This window comes from Notechis scutatus, chromosome 10 (assembly GCF_049901735.1).
Source record: "Notechis scutatus isolate UNSWTSFEM ecotype Mainland chromosome 10, rNotScu1.2, whole genome shotgun sequence".
Lineage (NCBI taxonomy): Eukaryota > Metazoa > Chordata > Lepidosauria > Squamata > Elapidae > Notechis > Notechis scutatus.
Window position 1 is genome coordinate 4624025 of NC_142018.1, and position 17390 is coordinate 4641414.

The 17390-nt window shown below is 46.2% G+C and overlaps 1 long non-coding RNA gene across 1 annotated transcript; it reads right to left on the minus strand.

Moving 5' to 3' along the window:
* Nucleotides 1-859: 859 nt before the first annotated feature.
* Nucleotides 860-7025, minus strand: LOC148129736 (uncharacterized). The gene is made up of 3 exons (XR_015750705.1): nt 5404-7025; nt 4701-4752; nt 860-1892 (listed from the first exon to the last, which is right to left on the minus strand). It is a non-coding gene; the product is annotated as an uncharacterized LOC148129736 (long non-coding RNA).
* Between the last annotated feature and the right edge of the window lie 10365 nt (nt 7026-17390).

Consider the following 17390-nt stretch of genomic DNA (forward strand, 5'->3'; position numbering starts at 1 on the left):
GGTAGTTGGGCCGGAATGAAAAGGTGAGGTTTCATTTTGGATCTGTGTCAAAAAGGGAGCAGGTCCTAACTGTTCCCAAATGTTCATGTGCCAATGTTCATGAGTAAGAATTCTTTGTGAATACTTGGCAGTATTCTTTGTCAATACTCTGTCAACAGTGGTGTGTGTGTGTGTGTGTGTGTGTGTGTGTATTATATAACTCCAAATTATGGAACATGCAGGCTGTTTTTCTAGGGCATCAACCAACAGGCTAACACACTCCAGGAATTCCCCAACTTCCAGACCAGTTAAATCAGTGTTTTGTAAACTTGGCAACTTTAAAACATGTGGGCGTCAATTCCCAGAATTCCCCAGCCAGCATGCTGGCTGGGGAATTCTGGGCATTGATGTCCACATATCTTAAAGTCCCTGAGCTCCAGAGGACCGTTCCCTGGAAGTTTGTAAACAAGAGTTGGCTAGTTGAGTTCCCTGGACTGCACAGAGGTCCTGCGTACCTCTCATGCTTCCTACCTAAGCAGCCCTGCTGCTTTTAACTTTCATACTTCTAAAATGTTATTTGAATTAAAACATGAGAAGCTGGCGTAGGGCAAACTAAGCAGCCAGGTGCCAGCTTCAGCTTAATTTCCAGAAACCCCCAAGCACGGCTGCAGCCCCGTGTTTGAGGTAAGGTGGTAGGGAAGGCAGATCCTGGGGGATGAAGCTAAAAAAAGCATAACAGGATCCATCCTCTCTTCACTTAAGGAGTTCTGGCAGCAGTTGGCCCCCTTCAGGATAAGGTGTCTTATGAGTGGGAAGCAGTGGTGGGATTCAAAATTTTACTACTGGTTCTGTAGGCATGGTTTTGTGGGCGTGGTGTGGCTTGGTGGGTGTGGCAGAGGAAGGATACTGTAAAATCTCCATTCCCTCCCCATCCCACTAGCCTGCTTTCCAGCTCCGTTCTCCTGTACAGGGCAACCAAAGGAGACCCAGCCAATCAGCTGGGACTCAATGGGAGGCAGAGAAGAGATGGGGTTGGCGTGGCCAATCAGAGGTGGCATTGGCCAGTTCTCCCGAACTACTCAAAATTTCCGCTACTGGTTCTCCAGAACTGGCCAGAACCGGCTGAATCCCACCTCTGGTGGGAAGGTACCTTCTGTGGCAGCCATTTTGTGACGATTTCCACAAGTGCTGCCAGGATGACCTTCCCAACCTCAATTCACCACCTTTTTCAATCCTTGTGCTATGGCAGGGGTCCCCAAACTTGGCAACTTTAAGACTTGTGGACTTCAACTCCTATCATTCCTCAGCCAGCTATGTTGTGCTGGCTGAGGAATTCTGGGAGTTGAAGTCCACAAATCTTAAAGTTGCCAAGGCTGGAGACCTCTGTGCTATGGGAAAGTCAACTCATTTTGGGCCCAAAGGTTTCCTGTTGGTCTTTTTTTTTTGACCAAGGATTCTGTTACTTCAGCCAAAGCCTCAATCCTACATAAAAGTATGATGTTGTTCATTCACCTTCACTTTGAGTTTAACTGGGAAACAAATCTGGGGCTTTGACCACCTGAAATTAGAAATGCAGCTCTTTTCAGCACACGGGGTTGGACTGGAAGATCTCTAGGATCCCTTTCAACCCTGGGATCCTAAGGCTTAGCTCCCTGACATAACCTTCGCTCAGTTTCTCCCCCGAGACAATTCAGCAACCGATTTCTCCAAGCCGAAAGAATCTTTATGTCATTTATGAGCAACCCCATTGGCAAAATAATAAAACATTGCAGTTGTACTTTTCCACTTTCTGAGCATATCATGTAACTTTTTGGGTGGCGGCCAGGACAGACGTAATCATCTTGCCGATCAGACGTAAACCCGGGGTTTGAACTTGTCTTGTGGTTGAGATGGCGTGCTGATTATGCTTTGTTCTGTTTGGGAAAGTACTGTCGGAAGCCATGAAAGACGCAGGGAAGGGACTGGAAAGACGGAGGAAAGCTGGATGCTTGGGAAGTGTTGGGCTTTGGGATCGACTCATACCTTTGGCAGGATTCTATGGGAGAAGGGAGGCTGGCAACTAGTGCTTTGAAGCAGGGGAGCCTCAAGCAAGTTTTTCAACCTGGGCCATTTCAAATTCGACGGACTTCAATTCCCAGAAGTCTCCAGCCAACGTAGACCAATTCTCCAAAGCAATGGTTGCCAACCAGTGGGCCAGGAACCACTGGTGGTCCGCAAGGAAATTTTGGTGGTCTGCAGAGAAATGTCCCCCCCAAAGCAATTAATCCAGGCTGGGCAGGAACACAAGGCTGCGCCGCCCACATGGCCTGCAGGAACACAAGGCTCGCGTCGCTTGCATTGCGAACAACACGAGGTAGGGAGTGGAGGGGGAAAGGGCGGAGGGGGGAACTTGCCTCACTGGCCCCACGCACCTGGCCTGGCCACTGGGCTGCTTCTTTCCGCTTCTTTCTTCTTCTGCTTTTGGCTGCACACAAGGAAAGCAGCAAAAGTCTTTCTTTCTCTCTCCCAAACTCCGCCAGAAATTAGTCTTTGGGACTAAGGCCTCCTGCTCCAAGAGTCTGCGCCATTCTGGCAGCGTTTGGGGGAGAGAAAGAAAGACTTCTGCTGCTTCTGCTGCTTTCCTTGCATGAAGCCAAAAGTCTCTCCCTCTGAGAACGGAGCTGGAGATGGTATCCTGTGATCCCAAATAAAGAACGATCAATCGGTAGGAAAACAGGAATCCTGCAGGCTTTTTTGGGGGGATTTTCCCAGGGTCTCTGGTCCACAGGATTTAAAATTATGAGTTTGGTGGTCTGTGAGGTCCAAAAGGTTGGCAACCCCTGCTCCAAAGCACCTAAGGGCAGGACAAGAAGTAATGGGTGGAAGCTTTTCAAAGGGAGATCTAACCTCGGAGTAAGGAGAAACAATTGATCAGTGGAACGGCTTGCCTTGATGGAGTTGTGATTACAGGAAGTTTTCAAAAATGGACTGGACAACCTTTTGACCAGGACGGTATAAGGTCTCCTGCCTTGAGTAGGGGGGGTTGGACTAGATGACCTCTCAGGTCCCTTCCAGCCCTATGATTCTGTTATGTCCTAAGGCCCAGTTACATGTAGACATTACCAGATGCCCAAAGGATGGACACTTGGGGCTCTGAATAATGTAACCACAAAGCTGGACGTATCTGCAGGGCATCATTTAAATAAAATGCAGCAGGATGAAATTCAGTGTGTGCGCCGTAGGACAGTGGAACCTCGGCTCAGGACTTCAGTCACAACCGGATTCGGTTGTGACCGGAAGCAAGAATGACTGCACATGCACGGACAAAAAAAATGGCGCTAAAGGGGAAATCGCTGTGGCTGTATTTGATCGCCACCCGAGGAGGATCTGTTCGTGACCAGAAGCAACAGTTTTCTGAAATTTTTGGTCATCGCCCGATTTGGTCGTGAACAGAAGCGTTCATGACCCGAGGTTCCACTGTATATGACACACAAAGCTTGACAACCACAATTTCAGCAGCATCACAAAATTACATATTACACTTATTTGCTATATTCCTGAAATGGGGCAGGGGGGGCTGCAATCACAGAAGAAAATGCCAGGAGGCAACACTGATACACACACACACACACACACACATACACACAGACTCCAAAAAAAACATATCAGCGTCCCCGTTGGTTTCATGGATTGCTTCACCACTGGGGGTTTTTAAGGAAGAGACTGGAGAGCTATTTGTCCTCAATGAAATAGGGCAGTGGTGGCTAACCTTTTTGGGCTTCTGTGGTAAAATTGGGCATGTGCCAGTGTGCATGCATTTGTGTGCCAGCACCCAGAATGCAATGCATGCCCCCCCACGCCCTCTGTGCACAATTCCCCACCCCCTTACCTGCACTGCGCCTCACCGCTGATTTTTCAATTGGTTTGAGGCCTTTTTCAGAAAAAAAGCCTCTGCAAGGCTTTTCAGGGTGAATTATAGGCCTGTTTTGTCACTTCCAGTATTACAGGAAGTGACGAAACAGGCCTATTCAACCCGAAAAGCCTTGCATAGGTTTTTTCCAAGCCTCTGGGAGGCCGAAAAAAGTCAGCACTGAGGCGCGCGCATGCGCAGTGAGGTGAGTTTGCCTGCGGCTTGCATGCCAGCACAAATGGCTCTGCGTGCCACTTGTGGCACGCGTGCCATAGGTTCACCATCACGGAAATAGGGTCTCCTGCTCAAGCAGGAGGTTGGAGTAGAAGACCTCCAAGGTCCCTTCCAACTCTGTTGTACTGTTACTGTCCGGCTTGTGAGTCTCCTTCGGAATGCCTTCCACTGAAGAGCTGAAGTTCTTTTTGAATGCTTCTGAAGCTCCCTCCCACCAGAATTGTGACTTGGAGGGGATGATTAATGGGCCAAGCCTTGTTCTTGGCTTCATTTGGAAGGAGCTTCCTGCTGAACCAGAGGTGGGATTCAGCCGGTTCTGACCAGTTTTGGAGAACCGGTAGCGGAACTTTTGAGTAGTTCAGAGAACCGGCCAATCCCACCTCTGACTGGCCCCGCCAACCCCATCTCTGTTCTGCCTCCCATCGAGTCCCAGCTGATCGGCTGGGTCTCCTTTGGTTGCCCTGCACAGGAGAACGGAGCTGGAAAGCAGGTTAATGGGGTGGGGTTAGGGAAGGGGGATTTTGCAGTATATCCTTCCCCTGCCACACCCACCAAACCACGCCCACAGAACCAGTAATTAAAAATTTTTGAATCCCACCCAGTGTGCTGAACCGTCCCTGGGAGATGCTTCACCTGAGGACATGACCCACCTGCCTAATTTGTTAGAAAAGGAAGAGATTCAAAAGTCAAGAAGAAAGAGCCTTTTTTTTTTCCAGGGAGTTTCTCCAGCTTAACCCACCTGTTCCCACCTGACATATTCCAGGTGGGTTGGATGTACAAGTTCCAGGATTCTGATCGAGGCTTCTGGAAGTGATATATGCTAATCTATTGGCAGGCGACACGTTTAAAAAACACACAACCCCTTTTGAAGGTATGTTTTTCTTTTCGTTTCCAAAAGCTCTGGCCACCCACCGCGCCAAGTTATGAAACAGGGCTAATCACAAGAATTTGCTGAGCAAATCGCCTGGTTTTGCGGTGTGTGTTTTAATTAAAAACAAAAACACAAGTCAGCTTTCCCTTTATTCCCCTTTTCAAGAGAAACCCAGAAGGGAATTTAAGGGAACATTTGGAAACATTTTTTCAGAGTGATTTCCACACCACAATTTACTTAATGTCAACAGTCTTTACAGGGGCCGAAGAATCAGACAATCTGATCTTTGATCGGAGTATCAAAACAAGCCAATCCATTCCTCCTCCCCTCCACATTCCACCCTGGAAACTCTATGAAACCTTCATCGGGCACAAACAGATCTAAGAACAATAATTCTGGACAAGTCCAAGTCTTCGGTTTAGGAACTCACCTCTTGTTAGACAAGTTGCATAATGACGAGAAATAGTTATGATTTCCTTGTGGATTCAGCTGGAGAGGCATGACGTCCTCCTGCGTCCCAAGAGCCGCTTTGTTTTCACAGTTGTCTCTGCAAAGCAAAACCTGGTGTGGTTTCAAAAATGTCCTTTAAGCGGAAGATACACAAAAGATAAACTGCCTCCTCCGTAAAAAAAAAAACATCCAGATGTATTTAAATGCCTTTTTTTAAAAAAAATTGGATACAGCTGCTTTCAGCCTCAGTCTCTCTAGCTGTGAGTACAGGTAGTCCTCGACTTACAACCTCAATTGAGCCCAGAATTTATGTCGCTAAGTGAGACATTTGGTAAGTGAGTTTTGCCCCATTTTACCACCTTTCTTGCCACAGTTGTTAAGTGAACAGTTGCAATTGTTAAGTTGTTTTAAGTCAGAGGTCTCCAAACTTGGCAACCTTAAGACTCGTGGACTTCAACTCCCAGAATTGGGGGCGTCCCCAAGGATGTAGCCAAGGAAGTCCAGGTGGCAGCTGGGATCAAAGGGATCATGCACCCCAAACCCAGGCGGAGGCGCCCAGAGGGACCCCCCCCCCCGGTGCCTGCCCGTCCTCTTGACTTCCTTGCCCCCACCCTGCAGATCCTGCCTAAGCTGCAACTCAGGAGGGAGGGGCCTCTGATTCTACGAAAGGGAAGCGAAGGAACAGTACATTCAAAGCAATGGGGGCCGCGGGGCCCACCCTGAATCGCAGGAGGAGGGCTGGGGTTTCCCCTCCTCCCCAAAAAGGGACGCAGAACGGAAAAAGCAGCTGAACGGGGGCTTCTTGGGCCCCCTCACAGTTTCAAAATATACAGCCCCCCCTTTTGTGCTTTTGAACAACCCTTTCTCCTCTCTCTACGTCGGAGGTCCCCAAATGTGGCCACTTTAAGACTTGTATGTAGGTCTAGTCCAGGGGTCTCCAAATTTGGCCACTTTAAGACGTGTGGACTTCAACTCCCTGGGTCTTAAAGCGGCCAAGGTGGGAGACCTCTGGTCTAGTCCAAAGAAAAGAAGGACATGATAGCATTGACTCAATATTTGAGGGGCTCCTGCAAAGCAAGACAAGTAATGAGGATTGGAAACTAACCAAGGAGAGAAGCAACCTAGAACTCAGGAGAAACTTCCTCACAGTGAGAACAATTAACCATTGGAATAGCTTGCCACCAGAAGTTGAAGTCCTCAAGTCTTAAAGTGGCCAAGTTTGGGGACTCCTGGCTTAAGTGAATCTGACTGCTTGTCTGCTCCTTATCAGGTCGCAAAAGGGGATCCTGTGACCTCCCAGAACTGCAACCGTCATAAGTATGAAACCAATTATCAAGCACCTGAGTCTAAATCACGTGACCCATTAGGGAAGCTGCAATGGTCATAAGTGTGAAAAATAGTCACAAGTCACTTTTTTCAGTGCCATTGTAACTTTGAATGGTCACTAAATGAACAGTTATAAGTCGAGGACTATCTGTATGCTACCAGCATGCTAAATGCCTGCTCTTTCTGCAACATTTGAGACGCTGACTCTGCACTCTGTTATGTTCAAAAGAGCACGGAGGGTCTGGCACTTTTGAATCCGATGCTTCTTAAAAGCACTTTTAAAAATGGCCTGGCAGGCAAGGACAGGGCTGGACCAGGAATTGTTCTTGCCAAGGACTGATTCATCTTTGCCAATGGACCTTTCCCTTCTCCAGCACTTCTTGACTGAGCTATGTTACTATTTGGATTATTATTATTATTATTATTTTTAAAAAAGGTTAAGAAAGTAGTCTCGCCCCCTTCTCTAAAGTTTTGTATTTCTTTTTGGAAGGAGAACAAATGTAACCCAATTTTGCCTGGGGTGAAAGTCGGTTGGAGCATTGATTGCTGTGGGATGAAAGCATTGATTTAATTCCAAAAGAATTCATGGCGGAATAAAGATTTAGCTTAGGTAGGTTTGTGTGGTAACTGCAGTTTGTTTGATAATTCTGTTATGAGCTGCCTGGTGGTCTAGTGGTGAAGATGCTTGTTGCCTCCCACTCGGAAGGTTGAGAGTTCAATCTTGAAGATGCAAAGCTCCCCATGGCATCCGAAAAGGCATCTGGCCACTAGATGCTCAGCTCCATTCAGGCTCCCCAACTCTACCCTGAATTTATGGATTACAAGGTCATTAAAAAGGGATTTTTTTTTCTGTTATTAGTAGACCATCATATTAGTAGACCATGTCATCTGATCGTTTCTCTAGCTGCATAGCACAGAAGAGCACAACTTCAGATCCTGCTGGCATCTGCCTCCTCAAATGCCTGAAGATTAAGGAGAAGGATGAAGATGAAGATGATGATGATAATGATGATACTAGATTGATATCTCACCTTTTCTGCAGGAACTCAAGATCCTGGCGCAAGATTCTTCATCCTCTTATTCTCAAAAGGAGAATTTGGTGTGATAGGCTTAGCCTGAGATTTTCTGGCCTACAACCTTTTGCTGAACTTCTGGGGTAAATTTGAATCTGCCTCTTTGTAATTCTAATCACTGTATCACACTAACTCTTTGTAATGTTTAATGTGACCTAAGGTGAAAATATTTGGATGCATGGGAAGTGGTCCTGCAAACTGTATTTAATTAACTTTCAATTAAATATGGCTTTTTCCTGCCTTATCTAGTTCTTCGGAGTACCACCAACTTCTGGCAAACAGAATAACAGAGTTGGAAGGGACCTTGGAGGTCTTCTAGTCCAGCCCCCTGCTCAAGCAGGAGACCCTACACCATTCCAGACAAATGGCTGTCCAGTCTCTTCTTAAAAGGCTCAAAGTGATGGAGCACCCACAATTTCTGGTGGCAAGCCACCCACTGCTTAATTGTTCTCGCTGTCAGGAAATGTCTCCTTAGTTCTGAGTTGCTTCTCTCCTTGATTAGTTTCCATCCGTTGCTTCTTGTCCTGCCTTTCAGGTGCTTTGGAGAATAGGTTGACCCCCCCTCTTCTCTGTGGCAGCCCCTCAGATACTGGAATATTGCTATCATGTCACCCCTGGTCCTTCTTTTCTCTAGACATGCCCAATTCCTGTAATTGTTCCTCATATTTAGCTTATGTACATGGGCTGTACATGGGCTTGATTGCAGGATGTTCTGCCACATGAATTTCCATTCTCCAAGTTATTCTGTATATCACATTATGTCCATTGGTGAAGTGTCCACAGGTGTATTGCTATGCACCATCATACCAGTGGTGTTTGCATTCTCCTGTTCCAGCATTCATCACAGTTCATCTCCAATCTCCAATCTCTGTCCCTGAACCCAGGACATCAAAGCCAGCCCCTGGCATCATCCATCTCATTGGCACTGAGCTGGCGTTAACAATTACAGCTGAAGATGGGTTAGTTCACTTGCCAAGAGTTATGTATGCAAAAAGGCTGTTGGCAAGTTTGACAGCTGAAAATTATTATTGTAAGTGTTTAATGTGACTTGTCAAGACAATAACATGCATTTTGCAAACATTTAATTGAAGATTACATATTAACAGCGTAATAGAGTTGGAAGGGACCATGTAGGTCATCTAGTCCAACCACCCCCCACCCCCCACCCTGCCCAAGCAGACCCTGGCCTACACCATTTTTGACAGATGGCAGTCCAGTCTCTTCTTGAAAGCTTCCAGTGATGAAGCTTTCACAATTTCCGAAGGTTGATTGTTCTCACTGTCAGAAAGTTTCTTATTTCTAGGTTGAATCTCTCCTTGTTTCCATCCATTGTTCCTGGTCTGGCCTTCAGGTGCTTTAGAAAATAGCTTGACCCCTTCCTCCTCTCTGTGGCAGCCTCTCAAATATTAGAAGACTGCTATCATGTCTCCCCTGGTCCTTCTCTTCATTAGACTAGCCAAGCCCAGTTCCTGTAATCGTTCTTCATATGTTTTAATCTCCAGTCCCCTCATCATCCTGGTTGCTCTTCTCTGCACTTTTTCTAGAGTCTCAACATATTTTTTGTAATGTGGTGAACAGAACTGGATGCGGTATTCTAGGTGTGGTCTTACTAAGGCTTTATAGAGTGGTATTAGGACCTCCCTTGATCTTGATTGTATCCCTCTGTTCATGCACTTTAGGATTGCATTAGCTTTTTTGGCGGCGGCTGCACACTGCTGGCTCCTATTTAGCTGGTTGTCCACTAAGACTCCAAGATCCCTCTCACGGTTCCTGCTATTGAGCCTGGTTTCACCCAGTCTATAGGTGTCCTTTTGGTTTTTCAACAGGATTGCCAGCACTGCTGAAAAATGAATGGCGAAGCTCTTTTGTGGCACCTGGGTCAGACACGTTTGAGCCTAGTATTCAGGGAGTGGAAGCCTAGATGTTTCAGACAATCTCGGAAAAGACCCAGCCTATTCTCATCCTTTATATTAACTTGAGGGTTGGGAGCCTTGCGTCATGTCCCCGTCAGAGCCTGAATCTGCAGAGGACAACCAGCTGGACTTGGAGTTGACAGAAATCGAGGAGATGGAGGGGCGGCTTCACTGGCTTCAGAGGAATGTGGGGAGGAGCAGGCCGAGGCAGCCCAGGGCTCTTCGGGATTGGGACATCTTGTTAGCAGGGAGCAGGATGACAGAGAGGACAAGCAGTGGAAATGAGGAGTGAGGAAGAATGACCGCCCCCTCCTGATCCCTGATCCCAGAGAGCGGAGAGAAGGCGGGAACAGCGCAGGCCGACCCGACAACTCTGCAGAGCCCTGCCCCTCTTCACAAGGCACACCTGGGGACTGAGATTTAAGGAGATGTTGTGGGGAAGGGTGTTTGTTGGGAACAAATGCTGACTTGGTAGAGCTTGGTGTTCCAGTAGAGACATTTGGAGTTTTCAGGACTGCTTGCTTCTTCCTTACTTTGTGGACTCATTGTTTGTTTCTTGTTTTGTGAACTCATATCCCTGTTCCCTTGCTTTGCTGGACTGGGCACAGCCAGAGGCCACTGTGTGTGTGTGTGAGAGAGAGAGGGGGGGAGGGAGGGAGGGAGGGAGAACGTACTCTGGGACTTGCCAAGAACTTGGAAGTGTTTGGGGTGAAATTTGGAGCATTAAAGGAGAGTTTGAACTTTCAGCTGGCTGTGTGGCCTTCGTGCCTTATGCGCTTGGCAAGTGATTCATGCTTACTGTAGTTGGTCACAGCATCTCCAAGGAAGCAGGCAGCTTCAGGGACTGCCTCCTCAGTGATTTTTTTCCCCTTATCTGGTGTTCCTGAAAACTGGCATCATTCCATGCCACAATGTTTATACTCTTGGTAAAATAATGTCCCAGGGGTTTCTTTTTCTGGAGTCGCCAACTGGACAGTTGACAGTAACTCTTGTCCCATGGCGAGTTGACCATGCTGAGTTGTGGTAGATGTCAACTCATAAAACATTCCTATGCCTGTTTTAGTAGTTTCCATAGAAAAGGTGGGGAGGAAGGAAATCTGGAAGAGCAGTGCAGCAGTTTGAAAGCGAAAATACATTCCAACTCTTATCTGTAAAAGATTATAACTAAACTACCAGAGCTTTTGCCCGCGAATATATTTAATTGGAGAACGTGAATGATGACACCCAGCCTGTGAATGGGCTCCATTGGAGAATCTGGTTTATGAGATACCCAGGAGGGAGGGGAAAAACAGGGTCACAGGGGACTGTAAATGACATAGGCCAGAGTTGGCTTCATACTGGGCAGGGCCAGGATGTTGCCTCTAATGAACCCTTTGAAGCTTTTTGAAGTTCGGCTCGAGAATCATGATTTAATCAGGGCGATTTCTGGAATCCTGACAGTAGACACTTTCCATAGAGATGGCCCGTGTTAGTTTCAGCATATTTTTGCTGGGATGTGTTATGGATGGCCAGGCATATCTTCTCCTCAGCTGTTCACTGGGCCTGAAGGCCAAGCCTCCACAATAGAACAGATTGTCTCAGCTCTTCACTCACGCCAGAGGTGAAAAGCTGCTGGTTCGCCCTGGTTCACCCAAACTGGTAGTAAAAAAAATTTGAATCCCACCCCTGACTCACACTGTGGATTTCTAGGCGCTGATGCTAAATTTATGGCGATGTGAGGCATACGGTGTCTTCTTCCATTTTGTCCTTCACTTCAGTTGGGTGAAAGAGGCCGGGCTTAATTTTTTTTCTCTCCCACAGAAGAGAATTTCAGTGGAATCCTCAGGGGTGAAGCAGACTTTTTCTTGGTGATGTGGTGACCAGGGTGCTTCTTCTGTGTCTGTGAATGTTCTGTTTTCGTGGAAGAGTTCTCTCTCTAGAGGCTACTGATCCTCAAGCCTAACCATGCCACCAATCAATCACAGGGCTTGGGGTGGTACAGAAAGTAAACACGTCACAAAAGGCCCTTTTTACATGCGTTGCATTAAAAAAGAGATGATGTTTTGACAGTTATGGTGATCACCTTTGAGATCCATCCCTGTGGACCAGGAGTCTCCAACCTTGGCCACTTTAAGACTTGTGGACTTCAAAGCAAAGCTGGCTGAGGAATTTTGTGGGTTGAAGTCTACAAGTCTTAAAGTGGCCAAGGTTGGAGACCCCTGCTGTGGATGACTCAGCGAAACTCTTCCCAGGGGGCTTTTCCTAAGGCAGTTTTTGAAGTTACACCAGCACTGCAACACGTGACTTATGACTGTTCCCATGCTTACAACCGTTGCAGCATCCTCACAGTCACGTAATCAAAATTCAGGTGCTTGTCAACCACATGTATTTATGATCGTCACAGCATCCCAGGGTCACCTGATCACTATTTGTGACCTTCTCGGCAGGCTTCTGACAAGCAAAGTCAATGGGAGAAGGCTGGATTTGCTTAATGACCACATGATCCACTTAATAACTGCAGGGGTTGGCTTAACAACCAGGACCAAAAGGGGTCATTAAAATTGGGTGTGGCTCATTTAATCGCCTCCTTGCTTAGCAACAGAAATTGTGGTCCCAGTTGTGGTTGTACTACCTGTAGAAGGGTTACTGTCCTACTACTGACCACTTAAGGAAAACGCCACCACCCCATGTTAAATAGTTAGAGAAAGTCATTTGTTTCCTCAGAATCAGTCACCCACCCAATTATTTTGCCCATGAGTTGGAGGGAAACATTTGAAAAATGATTTGCAGCTCAGAGGATAATGGATTCTTTAGTGTGCTCTCCAAACCAATGGGCATTTTGTGTGTGTGAGAGAGAGACTCACAAGCCAATTGTTCTCGCACCAAGATTGTGAAATCCGAAGAGCTTTCACTAAAAGCTTTGCCTGAGGACACAGAACCTCCTGAGGGGATGCCTGGCTGGGTTTCCCCATTTCCTGGGGTCAGACCCAGAAGGACCTGCCCACTTCGCCAAGTCCTTGTTCTCCTCAGACCTTGTTTGTTGATGGACCCTTGCTCTATGCCAGAAGTCTCCAAGACTTGTGGACTTCAACTCCCAGAATTCTCCAGCCAGCATTGAATTCTGAGAGTTGAAGTTCACCCATCTTAAAGTTGCCAAGGTTGAGAGACACTGCTCTATTTAAAAGTCATCTACTGCTTTTTCCAAAAGTCTGTGCCTCTATGCCAAAGTATTTTTTCCCCCAGCTTTTGAACATGGAAAAAAGTTGGCCTGGAATAGTAGGAGGCCAGGAATTAGTTCAAAATAAATAGAGGCTAGAATTCTAACCACAAAAATATAATTTGAGCCAGTTCTGAAAAAAAAAATCAAAATTCTCACATCTATAAAAACCAAAAAAATTCTGACATCGCTTCTACCTCAAGGGAGAGCAACCTTTTTGGCAGCCTGGAATCCAATATTATTGGAGTCCAGAAACCAGGGTATTGGGGAAGGTTTCTTGGTTTTGCTTAAGGAAAGCATGTGAAGTATACTTTGTGAATTTACAACACTGTTTCTTGCCAGGGCACCCAAAGCATCATGTGTGAACAGATGACAATCATGTGTAATATGTGTAAAACTGATCCGTTTTACACGTATTATGCATGAAATACACATAGAAAAAGGATAATACTGCCATGGCAATTTTTTTTAATACATTACAGGTAGTCCTCGACTTACAATTGTTCATTTAGTGGCTGTTCAAAGTTACAACGGCACTGAAAAAATTGACTTATGACCATTTTTTACACAACTGTTGTGCGATCAACACAATGTTCACCTGATCAAAATTCAGACGCCTGGCAACTGACTCATATTTATGATGGTTGCAGTGTCCTGGGTCATGTGGTCCCCTTTTGCAACCTCAGTGGGGAAGGTGCATTTATTTAACAATCATGTTACTAACTTAACAACTGCAACAATTCACTCAACAACTATGGCAAGGAAGGTCTTAAAATGGAGCAAAGCTCACTTAACAAATGACTCACTTAGCAACAGAAATGTTGGGTTCCATTGTAAGTCAAGGACATCCTGCGCACCAAATCAGATGGAACTAATTTTGAGCAAGTGGGATCACAGGTGGCTCCCAGGCCACCCCAAATGCAAGGCCTCAGGTCGGTCCCCCTCTCCATTTACCCAGAAGGAAAACCAAAGGTAGAAAAACGCCATTATTTCATCAGAACACAGAAAAGTTAGAGCCATTGGCCATACATTTAACCTTTGATACATATGATGGTCCTAGGATGCAGAGAAATTCCTCAGAGGAGAAAGGAGAAACCTTTGGAAAGAACAAACTTTACACTTCTCTGTGGAAAACAAGTCACGAAGAACACTGAAACATTCTTTACAGAAGTGAAGCATGTCACACAAGTTGGTTGTGCAGGAATGCAACCGGACTTCATGGAGCAAGCTTAGACCATGCTGGGATCATTTTTCCTCTGGGAGACAACAGGATCAGAAGGGCTTTTTTCTGATGATAAATATTGAGATTGAACATTTGCAACCCCAGGTGTCCATGAAGTGGGGAAGGAAAATGCAGGATTGTCTCCCTATTAACTTTCGATAAGCTTCTGCTTTTGCAGGGGTCCCCAAACTTGGCAACTTTTAAGATTTGTGGACTTCAATTCCCAGAATTCTCCAGCCAGCTATGCCACAAGTCTTAAAGTTGCCAAGTTTGGGGACCTCTGAGCTTTTGGTTTCTTGGCTTAACAGGTGCACCCCAGGTTGTACAGCAGAGACAAGTAACTCACAACCCACAAACACAGAACAGCAAAGGGCAAGGTTGAAGTGTTTGATCTTTTTTTGGTTTGAGGGGGTGCTTGGGGAGATTTTAAAGGGCAAAAAAGCCTCCTGGTAGAGGCCTAAGGCACTCATTCTAGGCTGGGAGCTCCAACCTCTGACTCCCTGGTGAACCAGGCTCAGAAAAGGTCTGGCAGTATCAGACCTCGGAGTGGGTGGTAGGTAGGTCCTGTCTGTTTGATTGTCTTTGATGGCAGTGTCTCTTACAGTGGTTGGGTGATTGGTTTTAATTACAGGGTATAGTTGTTTTTGTTGAATGCCACCCACGGTTGCTGTGGAGCTGTGTGGCCTTACACATTTCTAAAAAAATTTAAAAAACCATACTGTATAAAATATATTTTCTTGTCTGCAGGCAAAATGAATCTTTTTTTTTTTTTTAGCTTCTAGAAGCCTTAAAATGTCCATTTTGCCCCTTCTCTTCCTAAAATGGGCCAGGACATTTTGATATCATTAGCAAAAAAAAAAAAAAAACCTCCTGTTGCCTTCAGCAAAGAAATGCCCCCCAAAAAAAAAAGGTTGCCTTTTTCTGCCTTAGGACTTAGAATGTCTGAATGTCATCAAATGTGGATTTACTCAGCAAACTCCAGTTCCATGGCTGTATCTTAGAACAGGGGTCCCCAAACTTGGCCACTTTTAAGACTTGTGGACTTCAATTCCCAGAATTCTCTGGGAGTTATGCTCTGGGAGCTATGCTGGTTGGAGAATTCTGGGAGTTGGAAGTCCACAAGTCTTAAAATGGCCAAGTTTGGGGACCTCGGTCTTAGAAGAACCCTGAGCAGGAAGACATGCCAAAAACGCTGCAGACATTTTTTCTTTAAATATACCAAAATCTGGAATCGGTGGATTGTTGGCAAGCTTCACAGCAACAGGTGGTAGATATATATCTTCAGTGTTGTGTTTTATCAGTTGCAAGAATACAAGATGGTAAAACCTCAGCATTAAGGGGTGGAAACTAGTGGTGTAGAAATAACATAGTTTTGCTGCTGGAGTACAGTGGACATCCATGGAGAAGACAATGGACGCACCTGAAGGAAGTTCAGCCATGGGTTGGGATATTCTCTACTGCCGTTTCTCAGCCTTGGGAACAAAGAGGGGTGGACTTCAACTCCCAGAACTCCACAACCAGGACAACTGAAGTCCACCTATCTTGAAGCTACTGAGAAACTCAGCTCTACTGCCTTGTTCTGTAAGCTAGGGGTCTCCAACCTTGGCAACTTTAAGACTTGTGGACTTCAACTCCCAGAGTTCCTCAGCCAGCTTTGCTGGCTGAGGAACTCTGGGAGTTGAAGTCCACAAGTCTTAAAGGTGCCAAGGTTGGAGACCCCTGTTGTAAGGAATCAAAATATCCCCAAATATGGATCATTTCTAAATTTCTTGCACAAACTGGAGGAGGGATGGGGGTTCTGCAAGGCCAGACTCACTGACCACTCACTGCGGTTCAAATTGTGGACTGGGACCCACGGGGGTGGGGGTGAGTGGGAGGTGAGATAAAATCCTTCCTTTTTGGACCGTTCAAGATTTCCTTCTCCGTCCCCCAAGTCCTGAGATCAGGTTCTGCCTGCTTTTCTCCTGGGCTTCAGGACAGCTTCAGGAGGAGTGGATTTGGGATGAATCCACAGAGAGGGGTGGTGGAAATTTCCATCAATGGTTCTTGGGGAAGATATGAAAATGGACCACATTTTAAACTGAGGACTGTACACCCGTGCACGGCCCTCCCGAGCTCTGTTTTCATTGGCAGAGGATTGCAGGAGGCCTTTGATCGGAGCCTTTGAAGGTTGCAGGAGCCTTGCAGCGACGGGCTGGAAAGGTTGCGGAGCTCGGGAGCCCAGGAGGCTTTCAGCGGCGACGAGCCGGTTTCGCTGGCAGAGGGTTGCAGGAGAACGAGCTGGTCCTTCACTGCAGAGGCCGTTTCCAGGGCAGCTCCATGGGCCAGATCTAGGCACCCTGTGGGCTGGATCCACCCTGTCCCCTGGGCCTTGAGTTTGACACCTCTGTGCTAAAGCAATCTAGTTCTTGCCGGTGGCAAGGAAGATGAACCTGTTCACTGATTATTATTCTTCAGGTGACCCAGTTGACCAGGAAAAACACTGTCAATCTTCAACTACATATAGTCCTCAACGTACAACCATTTACTTGGTGACCATTTGATGTTTGGACAGCACAGAAAAAAAAACAACTTATGATGACCCCCCCTCACGCTTACAATTGTCACGAGCGTTCCCATGATCATAGGATCACATTTTGTAACTGGCGTGTGTTTATGGCATCTTGTGGTTGCCATTCGCAACTTTCCCAGTACAACTTTCCCCTTGGATTTTGACCACAAGGACCCCAAAATTTCTGTTGTTAAGTGAAACATTACAGTTGATAAGTTAGTAACATAGTTCTTAAGTGAGGGCAGGTCACTGCAGCCGTCATAAATACAAACTAGTTGCCAAGCAACTGAATTTTGATCATGTGACTGTAGGATGGTACAAAGGTCGTAAGCGTGAAAAATGGTCATGTCCCATTTTTCAGTGCCACTGTAACTTTGAACGGTCACTAAATGAACTGTTGTAAGTCGAGGACTACCTGAGAAGCGAAATCAATGGGGCAAGCTGGAGTGGCTTAACAGCTGCACGATTCATTTAGCAACTGAATTTATTTACTTAACAACTGTGGCAAAAGAGGTTGTAATATTGGGTGCAACTCCCTTAACAACTGCCTTGTTTAGCGGTGGAAAGTCTGTTCCCAACTGTGGTCATAAGTCGAGGACTACCTATAGATGCTTAATGAAGAACGCAGGTCCTGAATAAGGTCAGAACTCAGAAAAATCTCCATTCCAGGAATGATTTGGGTAACT